This window comes from Paramormyrops kingsleyae, chromosome 22, assembly GCF_048594095.1.
Source record: "Paramormyrops kingsleyae isolate MSU_618 chromosome 22, PKINGS_0.4, whole genome shotgun sequence".
In the NCBI taxonomy this organism is placed as follows: Eukaryota; Metazoa; Chordata; class Actinopteri; order Osteoglossiformes; family Mormyridae; genus Paramormyrops; species Paramormyrops kingsleyae.
The window spans coordinates 7,955,159-7,964,855 of NC_132818.1; positions in this window are offsets into that span (position 1 = coordinate 7,955,159).

A 9,697-nucleotide genomic window follows, 5' to 3' on the forward strand; every position below is an offset into this window, starting at 1 on the left:
CTACTGCCTCACAGTACAGCAGCATAGGAGAGGGGAGAGAGAGAGAGAGCCAGAGAGTGAGCAAGCGGGCGAGAGAGCCTGCACGAGTGTCAGAGAGGCAAGAACGATAGTGGTGCATTTGTATTCCAAGCAGGTGCCCCCTCACAGCCAATAGCAGAAGAGAGACATGAAAAAAATTTAAATGGGCGTGTTTCAGAGGATGGAGTAGAAACTGTTATTGATCCAGGAGAGCAAAAACCTTTAATGACAATAAGAACTGAGTTTACAATTAGAGGCAGATTCAGTGTTGCCATGATTTGCAATTTTTTTAAAAAAAAATTGTTAAATGCTGAACTATTAAAACTTATGGAAACCAGTAACAGACAGTGGCTGTTGATACAGGGAAGGAAGGTGTGTCTATGCATGTGTGTATGTGTGTGTTCATATGTGTGTGTTTATGCATGTGTGTGAATATCTATGTTTGTGTATGTGTCCTCTGTGTGTGTGTTTGCATATGTGTGTGTGTGTATGCTTGTGTATGTGTGCTCTGTGTGTGTGTGTATGCATGTATGTGTGCTGTGTGTGTGTGTGTGTATGCGTGTATGTGTACTGTGTGTGTGTATGCGTGTATGTGTACTGTGTGTGTGTATGTGTGTATGTGTGCTGTGTGTGTGTTTATGCGTGTATGTGTGTTGATGGCCTGTTGATTATACACTACTGTTTTGGCAGCCATCTTTTGACACTCGGTTATAGGCTACAAACGCCCTCTCTGTAATTTAAATTCCCCATTAAACCCTGAAAAAACACACACTGGTGCATCTTGTATCCTTAAGGACAGCTCAGCGACTTTGCCATATCGAGAATCATCTGACCACACAGAAGGCTATACAGACAGTTTAGAGAAAACAAAACGACACAGCATGCTAATTTGTCCAATGAAAGCTTGGTATCCTCCTCAGGCATCAGTCCAGCACTGTCCCCTGGTAGAGCAGACAATATCAAAGCCTGAGGAATTACAGTGTTTGGGGCAAGTAGCTCTATAGTCCTGGATATGCACATGCTTGAGCTGCAGTATTATATGGGGAATTGGATTCCTGTTCCCTGCTCAACCAGACAGGGCTGGTTTGTTGAGTCTTGACTGACTGATACAGACACAGGCGGGTGGGGAGGGTTATGATGCTTACATCGGCCATCGCCATGGTAACCCAGTATCCACGCTACGCGCAGATAAACAGAGAGAGGAAAAATGGCACCTCGTACCATGACACATACAGGGGCAGGAGGATACATTCAAATGCAACAGCTTACAGGGAAATGAGCCAGAACACGGTGAAGATGTTGCGACAAGGAAAATAATAAGACACAGACACTACAGTACACTACTAAAGAGACACACACACAACCACACACACATACACACAAACACACACACCAGTGTACAGCCAACACAGATGACTTGGCAGTATGAGAAGCAGTAAGACTGATATAAAGAAATAATCAGTTTTAGTTTTAATCCACAAAGATCTGACTGCTGCCCTTCTAGTCACGGGCTGCAGCCCCATTCATTCCTGAATCGATTCCCGTTTCCAGCTTGTGTTTATTGAGCTGTAAGACAATGGGTGTCTCGTCAGTAACCCCCGCGACTGACGGAGAGCGGAGGAGGCCCCCCCACCCCCCCGTTCTCCTGCCTACACCAGAGCGGCAGTTATCGCGGGAAAAAAAGAGCAAAGCAGCAGACTCTGAACTCCCTGTCAGGGCTCGGCGCAGGCAGATCTGCCGACAAGCTGGGGGGGTGGGGGGGGGACGCCCACACTCTTCAGGTCCAAGAACATGAAGGCAACTCAGCAGGGCTGTTTGATACGCTGATGGTCTGGGATGGCAGATTCCGTGAGGAGCCGCTTCTCACCAGGGCGATAGAGATTGTGCATCCACTGACAAAGACATCCCTCCACTCCAGGAACACCAACCAGTCACTGATAAGCAGTAACATCCATGCTGGCCCTATCATGCCTTCAAGGCAACCAATATCCCACCGCCACAACCACTGTCAGGAGCTATGAGAGGCAAATATCACCCAAAATGCACCCTGCTCCACAGCTCAGTGAGGCTCTAGACTGAGATTTAGAGCAGAGCTGGGCCCCTTCCTAAGACAGAATATGAACGTTCTCCGCATTCCTCTGCAAAGGTGGCACTTGTCTGGACTGCAGCATTAGCATATTTATTAAATAGAATATTTTTAATGTAGCAGTTTATTTTGGGCACATTATTCACCTACTAAGACCTCAACCAGCCAATCCATGAATCATGGCCCCAACTCTTTAATTGCTATCCTAGACATGTATGTGCTTATAAGATGCAATATTCCTTTGGTGCATGTTCAAAGAGGAAAAAGGCAAGCCCCAGTAACAGCCTACGCTCTTTATAATGGAAGACCCCCCCCCCGCCCCACGCTTTGGGATGCAGAGCCTGAGAGGTTATGAAAAGTGGGGCCCCAGCCTCTCCGCTGAGTATTTTTAGTATGAAGGAGCTCATCAGAAACAAGGTCTCTCATCAGCGGGAAGCTAGCGGCTGTTAGAGCAGGCAGGCCTCACGTCCCAGGTGAGCTCGGTTGGCGGCTGTTAGAGCGGGCAGGCCTCGCGTCCCAGGTGAGCTCGGTTGGCGGCTGTTAGAGCGGGCAGGCCTCGCGTCCCAGGTGAGCTCGGTTGGCGGCTGTTAGAGCGGGCAGGCCTCGCGTCCCAGGTGCGCTCGGTTGGCGGCTGTTAGAGCGGGCAGGCCTCCCGTCCCAGGTGAGCTCGGTTGGCGGCTGTTAGAGCGGGCAGGCCTCGCGTCCCAGGTGCGCTCGGTGAGGCATGTTTCAGGGTTCATCTTCATCTTCAGTTCAGGCTGAAATAGTGAAACGGCCCTGAATGAGTTCACCAGTTATATGGGTCAATGACAACAGTATTATTAGCCTGGGCTGTCTGTGAGCAACCAGGATAAACAAGATTACTGCTAATAACTGCCTGTCATAGTGAGCTCAACCTTCAATGCATTGCTTATTAAATGACATTTCTTGAAAGACACTGCTTTATTTTTAGAGTATTTACCTGCAAAACACTTCTAGATTTCCTTGAAAGTTCACTGCATTCGAGTTCTGATTTGAAGGCACCAGGGCTTAGAAATGTCTCCCCGCCTGGTTGTGTTTGAAATATCTTTAGATCCTTTCGGAAACTTCCTGTTAAAACCTTAACAAACACGAACATTACTGCACACACTACTGTGCACGGGCTATTGCACGTGCCAGTGGACATACTAGTGACAGTAGCAGGCATATAGCCATGTAGTAAAATTTGAACACGCCTAAAAAAAAAACTTTTTTGGACAGCCCTTGAAATTCATTTCTAGCTACAGGCCTGCACATTAGTGCACAAATTAGTGCACGCATCAGTGCGCACATCAGTGTGCACATCACTTTCTGAAGAAACACGGGACACCACCCTCCCAAAAGGGCCATGATGGTAATATTTGTCGAGCGCGGTGTGAGGGGGGGGGGGGGGGGGGAATCATGGGGGGAGGGTGCAGGTAACCAGCAGGGATAAATTTGCAAAATATGGGATGTACTGGTTCAAAACAGGACATTTTATTCTTCAATATGGGACGATCCCATTAAAAACAGTGCAGATGGCGACTCTGAAGGTCAGAGATCTGTTTTCTGACCCTGTCCTTTATTTAAAAGACAGCTGTCATTTTGTACAAAATGTTTCCATCTTCCACCTGATTCCCACTCTCCTAGCCGCTGCTCTCCGCTCCACACAGAGGTTTGAGTCGTCTTTTAAAAAGCAATCTTAGCAATCCTGTACAAATGCAGCTAGAAACAACAAGAACAGGATAAAAACACATAGAAAAGGGGAGAAGTGCCTTCAAAAGGCTAAATTATGCTGCCATGGTGGAGAAAATCTCTCTGAGGCTTTGCACACACACACACACACACACACACACACCTACCATTAGCTCCTCATAGCTAAGTTGGACTGGGAGAGTGAGATGGAGAGAGTTACCCCACCTGGGGAGGTATCACTTATGCCTGGGAAAGACAGATGAAACCTGATAGAAGCAGCATTTCTGATATGCTCAGTAAGAGAAAAGGGATTTGTTTTGTAAGAACACCCCCCGGATGTTTATTTTTAACACACGCACTTAGTGTGGGGGCCATCTGCCTTTTATTTCAGAGATTCAGGCAGGCTAAGTGCAGCTTCTGTGTGTAGCAGAGACGCTATTCAAGCCCAGTAAGGCAACACCCGGAGCCTCAGAGACATATAAGTACACAGAACTCTACAAACTCAAGCAATGTGAGGCTCGGGGCATTCTGGGAGTTGTAGTTACTTTGATGGGGGCAGGGCTTTGGTCCTGCATTGATTGGTAGCCATTTGTAGGCAGATATGCAGTAGCAGGTTTTCTTATTCAGTCCCCCAGAAGCAACAATGACTTCACATGATCACAGTCAAATACAACAATAATACTACCACAATACTACCACTGCTAATACTACTACTGTTACTATTACTGCCACTACTACTGCCAAAACTACTATTACTATCACCAATACTATTACTATTTACCTAAGCATGATTTTGGACTGTGAGGGCAAACCAAAAGGACTTCCAAAAGGTAGTCTGGCCTAAACCAAGTAAATGAAGATAAGTTTCATTTAAGCTGAGGCATCTCAAATCCAGCAAGTTGTCTGGCCGAGCAAGAAATCCGGCTCCGCGATGCAGGACCCTGGCCTGTCAGCTTGTCTAATGCTCCTGCCTTTAATCTAATCGAATTCAAATATCTATCCCTGTTACACCCCCCTCAGTCTTCAAAATCCCCTCGCCAAAACGGTAAGTGGAGTATTCAGGTGTTTGACTGTGCAGTCAGTCTTCAGGTTAAGAACTTCCAAGTTACAGACAACTCGTACTTACAAATGGACGGCCATAAAGTTTGCTATATAACAACTTGGGTCAAATATAATGGTTTGTAATAATGGATGCATGCCCTACTTTGCAACTCTCGTGAAAACATTGAATGGCTTGAGGTTCAATACAAGGGTGAGTTTCCCGAAGCCTCCTTAACGCTACTTCGTTCATAAGTTCTATCTTTTAATGCAGAATTTACGAACGGCGTAGCATGAAGGAGGTTTTGGGAAACCCGCCCCAGTACCGTGGGGACACTCAGTCCCTTCTCTCTCCATTAAGCCCCTTAATCCCACCGTTCTGATGGTTTGTGTTTCATAGCTTCATCTTAGCTTGAGGGAGTCTGCTGACTGTCAGCGTGTGCCAAGGCAGATCAATGTGATGTGTCAGCTAACTTTACAGTGTCTAGTGGCAGTTTACCACTCCTCCCACTGGGGTTACCAAGAGCAGAATGACGGAAGAACACGTATTCTCAACGAATTGGGGAGGAATATTCATAAAAACATTTTTAAATATATCTTTCGGGTGTATAATAGTCATGTTACACGTAGGGGGCGCTGAAGGTGCTTCAGGGGCCACTCTGGTTGATGGAGATAATGCAGAGTCAGAATTCTGTTGGGCAGCCTGCCTACACTTACAGTTTTCCTCAAAGAAAAACACAACGTTATACCAATTATATCGCAATTGCTCGCAATATTTCTCCAAAAAGACAACAACCGAACCAGCAGCAAAAACATTTATCTTACTGTTGGCTGTTGATAGTTACCAATGACACAAACAAATTTCAGTAAAGTCTTTTGGCCGTTCTGACTTTCACTACCCTGAGTTCAAAGCGTATTCCCGGGGGTATAGTTATTATTTTTGAGTGACTTTGATAGGCACTCACGACCGAAGATTGCCCCCCCTCCACCCCTACTCTCCACACACGTGAGTCACAGACCCAGAGGACACTTGGGGTGTTCAATGGGGAAAAGCTCAGCTTTCCTCAGTACAATGACCTCTCACTCTCTTCAAGTTTAACCTAGAATTGGGCGCGTGCGTTGGGTAGCTCTGAGTCGTTTTCTTACGTAATCGTCATTTAACCCACTCAAACTCGCAGCGCTACTGATGCCTACGAATGTGCGGGAAACACTGACTACCGCCATGACTCTGTGACGCTGGTGTTTGTAAATGTCATTGCCATTGAGACAAAGCGCAGCACCAGCATCCTGCAATGGTATTTTTGATATAAATTAATATGTGCTGGAATATTTTTCGGTTGTATAACAGACACAAACACACATCTGTGAACTGCAAGTATTTCCACAGAACCCACTTATCAATTCATTAATATAATATATATATTTATGTGAATTTTAAGTAAACAATACAATGATTATGTCATACCCGCTCAAAATATTCTGTTAAGGAAAAGGAGTCACTTTGATTGGCCGGTAGAAGGACACAGAGATTACTCATGTGCTTTTGTTTCCAAGATTCTACATTAAATTTGTTGCACTGTAAAAATGTTAGTCTGACACCCAGTAACACATCGGAAAGCTTTTACTTGTATTACTTGAGGAGGCTCACTGGCGACCTCTTCAGTCAAGAAACAGCACAGCACCCGTGGTTTGCTGGAATTAACGGCATTGGCAGAGATGGGAGCTCAGTAACCTTCTCATCAAACCTTCTCAGTCAAAGGGTGTTATCCTGAAGCCGGTTGAAAAAAAAAGCATTTCCCCACAGTGCACAAACAGGGATAGACACTGGCCCCTACCTGCCATTACAATCCTGTTTGTCTGGCTGCAGAAATGTGTCATTACTGGTCCTTACTGACTTGCCACTTTGCCCTTTGCAAATGCCACAAAGTGGGTGTGGGCTTAAATGTCTTATTAGAGGTCCAATTCAACACAATGTTAAGGGCAAAAGTTGGAATTTGTGACTCAGAGGTTGCAACACAGAATCCCAGGATGTGAACAACTGACGCATCGAAAAGAGGTAAGAAGCATGTAGCGTGAACTGACTGCTGCGCTTTAGGTAAAACAAAATATATGTGTTTCTGTTATCCAGGCAGGCACAGTCCTATAAAGCCTGTGTAATCAAGGGCTTGATCACAAATTAATGCAAATAGCATCGATTTGATGTATCTAATATTAGTTGCCTAATATTATTGGAAAGAAATATATAATATATATATATATATATATATATATATATATATTTATTTTAATCCTGATAAATTATAGATTATAGAGATTCTGTGTAACTCCAGGGTTATACCTGAATGCAGTGGGGTGGATGCTGGCCTGTAGAAGAGCAGCGAGGGCAGTTAAATATAGATACTGTGCTTTTTGGTTCATGTTTCACACATCCCCAGAGGTCCTGCCATGGTGGGGGAGGGGCTGCTGCTGTGGCTCTGCATAGCAGCTGCTTAACACAGTCACATGAACACAGCCGTGATGGCGAATGGCGTTAGCGCAGCGAGACAGGGCCACTGTGAGGATGAGGCCAGGTAGAAGCAGAGAGAAAAAGGTGGTGAAGGGAGAGCAGACGCTTGGGCAGAAACTCGGACAGGCGTGGAGACAGGCTCAGGCAGGAGAATAATCAGCATCATGTCATAGCAAAAAGTCCCCAGTAGAGGGAGCTGCATTACCTACACACAACAGCCGGTTTATAAAATATTGGTAACTACTGTGGTATCGGGTGGTTCCCACTTTTCCCTCCAGTACCTCTTTAGGGGCCGTTGAGAGGAGCCCTTCTGCACACCGCTGATGTACTGAGCTATTATTTTTACACTTCTGCCTTTCTCTTACCTTTAACGAGTCTGGCCAATATCCTCTCACCTCTCTCATTATCAAGGTGTTTTCGGCCATTGAGTGGATGTTTTTGTTCAACACATCATTATTCTGCAAAGCCCAGGCTGTGTGAAGGTCCCAGGAGTGTGTAGCTGTTACCGACACGCTAAAACCATCACGTGCGGCACCAGCGGTCAGACCACATTCATAGGAAGTTTGGTCAGATTTCTTAGTTTTTATAAAACTTAGCTGAGCTGTAAGTAAATATCTTGACCCTGTTTGCATGCTATATCTGTTCAGTGGCAGCCAGATGAATCGCTGTTTGCTAGAGCAGGCTGCTTGGCTTAGCAATCATGTCTAATATACTCGCTACTGAGTATATATTGACTTTTGTTTTACGACAGCAGACATTTGTTGTAGTTCCAGTTTTGCAGTGCCACAATCACATTTAGCAAACATGGTAATGGGTAATGTCCCAGAGCACTGTGCAATGCAAATGCAAACCAGACTTCCTTGTGTTTGAGAGCCAGAAATCATCATCAGTTGATGAGTTAGCAGCCTTTCATGCAAAGGACCTCTGCTTCTGTAAGCAGCATAAGAAAGCAGCTCAGGAAGATGTGAAAAACTGCAAGAGCTTTCAAAAAGATTAAAATAAGCTTTGTCTTGTTACAAAAGCTGCAGCAGTCCTCACTGGACCCTGTCAGGTGAATAGACATTTATCATTTATGCCTGTAGAGATGCATGTGTACACAGCACACTAGAAATGAAGCGATTATAGGGACCAAAACTATCATGGTTACCAGTACTGTTAAAATGTGCTGCAAATGTTCAAAAAACACTAATACGCAAATTGAAATAATTTTGCCAAGTTTTATATTGAAAACCACAAATAAAATGAATAGCACTATGAACTTTTTTGTTTGCATGAACATTAAAATAATAACGTAGCCAATACGTTATGCAAACATATGAAAACCGCATCAAGTGCCTTTCGTCACGTTTTCTCGGAAAAAACAAACCCACGTTGCTGCACTTGAGTTTGGGAGACTGTCACTGTGCTGGACGATATTTAATGTGAGTTTTTCAAAGCCTGGCAATTAGCCACTTTTAATAATAATTAAAATTTCAAACGGTAATACTAACCATCAGGAATTTTACCATGATTTACTATGAATCCAAGTTTGATTAAGCAAAGCTAATGGATTCAAGATCTCTGTTGCAAGCTAAATAAATTAGTATTTGCCACTGCAAAGCTTTGATCCCAAGGTTTCTCTAAAAGCTGTTCAACTTTATGACACAGCCATGAGTCAGAGCAGTGACCGTGACTGGGGAAATAAGCATTTAGAAAAAAACTCTGTTGCTCATTGAATGGTGATTCACGGCTGGCATTTCAAATGATGGGGCACAGTTTCTCACCCACTATGCCTAAAAACAGTTCCTTGGTAAGACCCCACCTAGAATATTGTGCGCAGGTTTGGTCACCATACCTTAAAAAGGACATTGCTGCCTTGGAAAGGGTTCAACGTAGGGCTACGAGAATGATTCCTGGTCTTAGAGGAATGTCTTATGAGGAGAGGTTAGCTAAGCTGAATCTGTTCAGCCTCACACAAAGGAGACTAAGGGGGGACATGATTCAGGTCTATAAGATTCTAACAGGTCTGGATGCTGTTCAGCCAAATGGCTACATTAATATTAGTTTAAATACTAGACCTTGCGGCCATAGGTGGAAATTAGCGGGAGAACATTTTAAACTGAATTTAAGAAAACACTAAATATGTATTTAGCCTTGGGGTGGGGTTTAGAATCCCCCTGAACACACATCTTGAGGTTAACAGCCCAGAGACCTTTCAGTTTTACTACCAGAAGGAACATTTTCTCAAGCATGAGAAAAATCTGACAGTTCATCCCCTGACGTTTTAGCAGACAGCAGCTCAAGTTGCCCGGCTTATTTCCATTACTCTATCTTAATAAAAATGTTAAAGATATTCAAGCACTTCCTGACTGATCAAT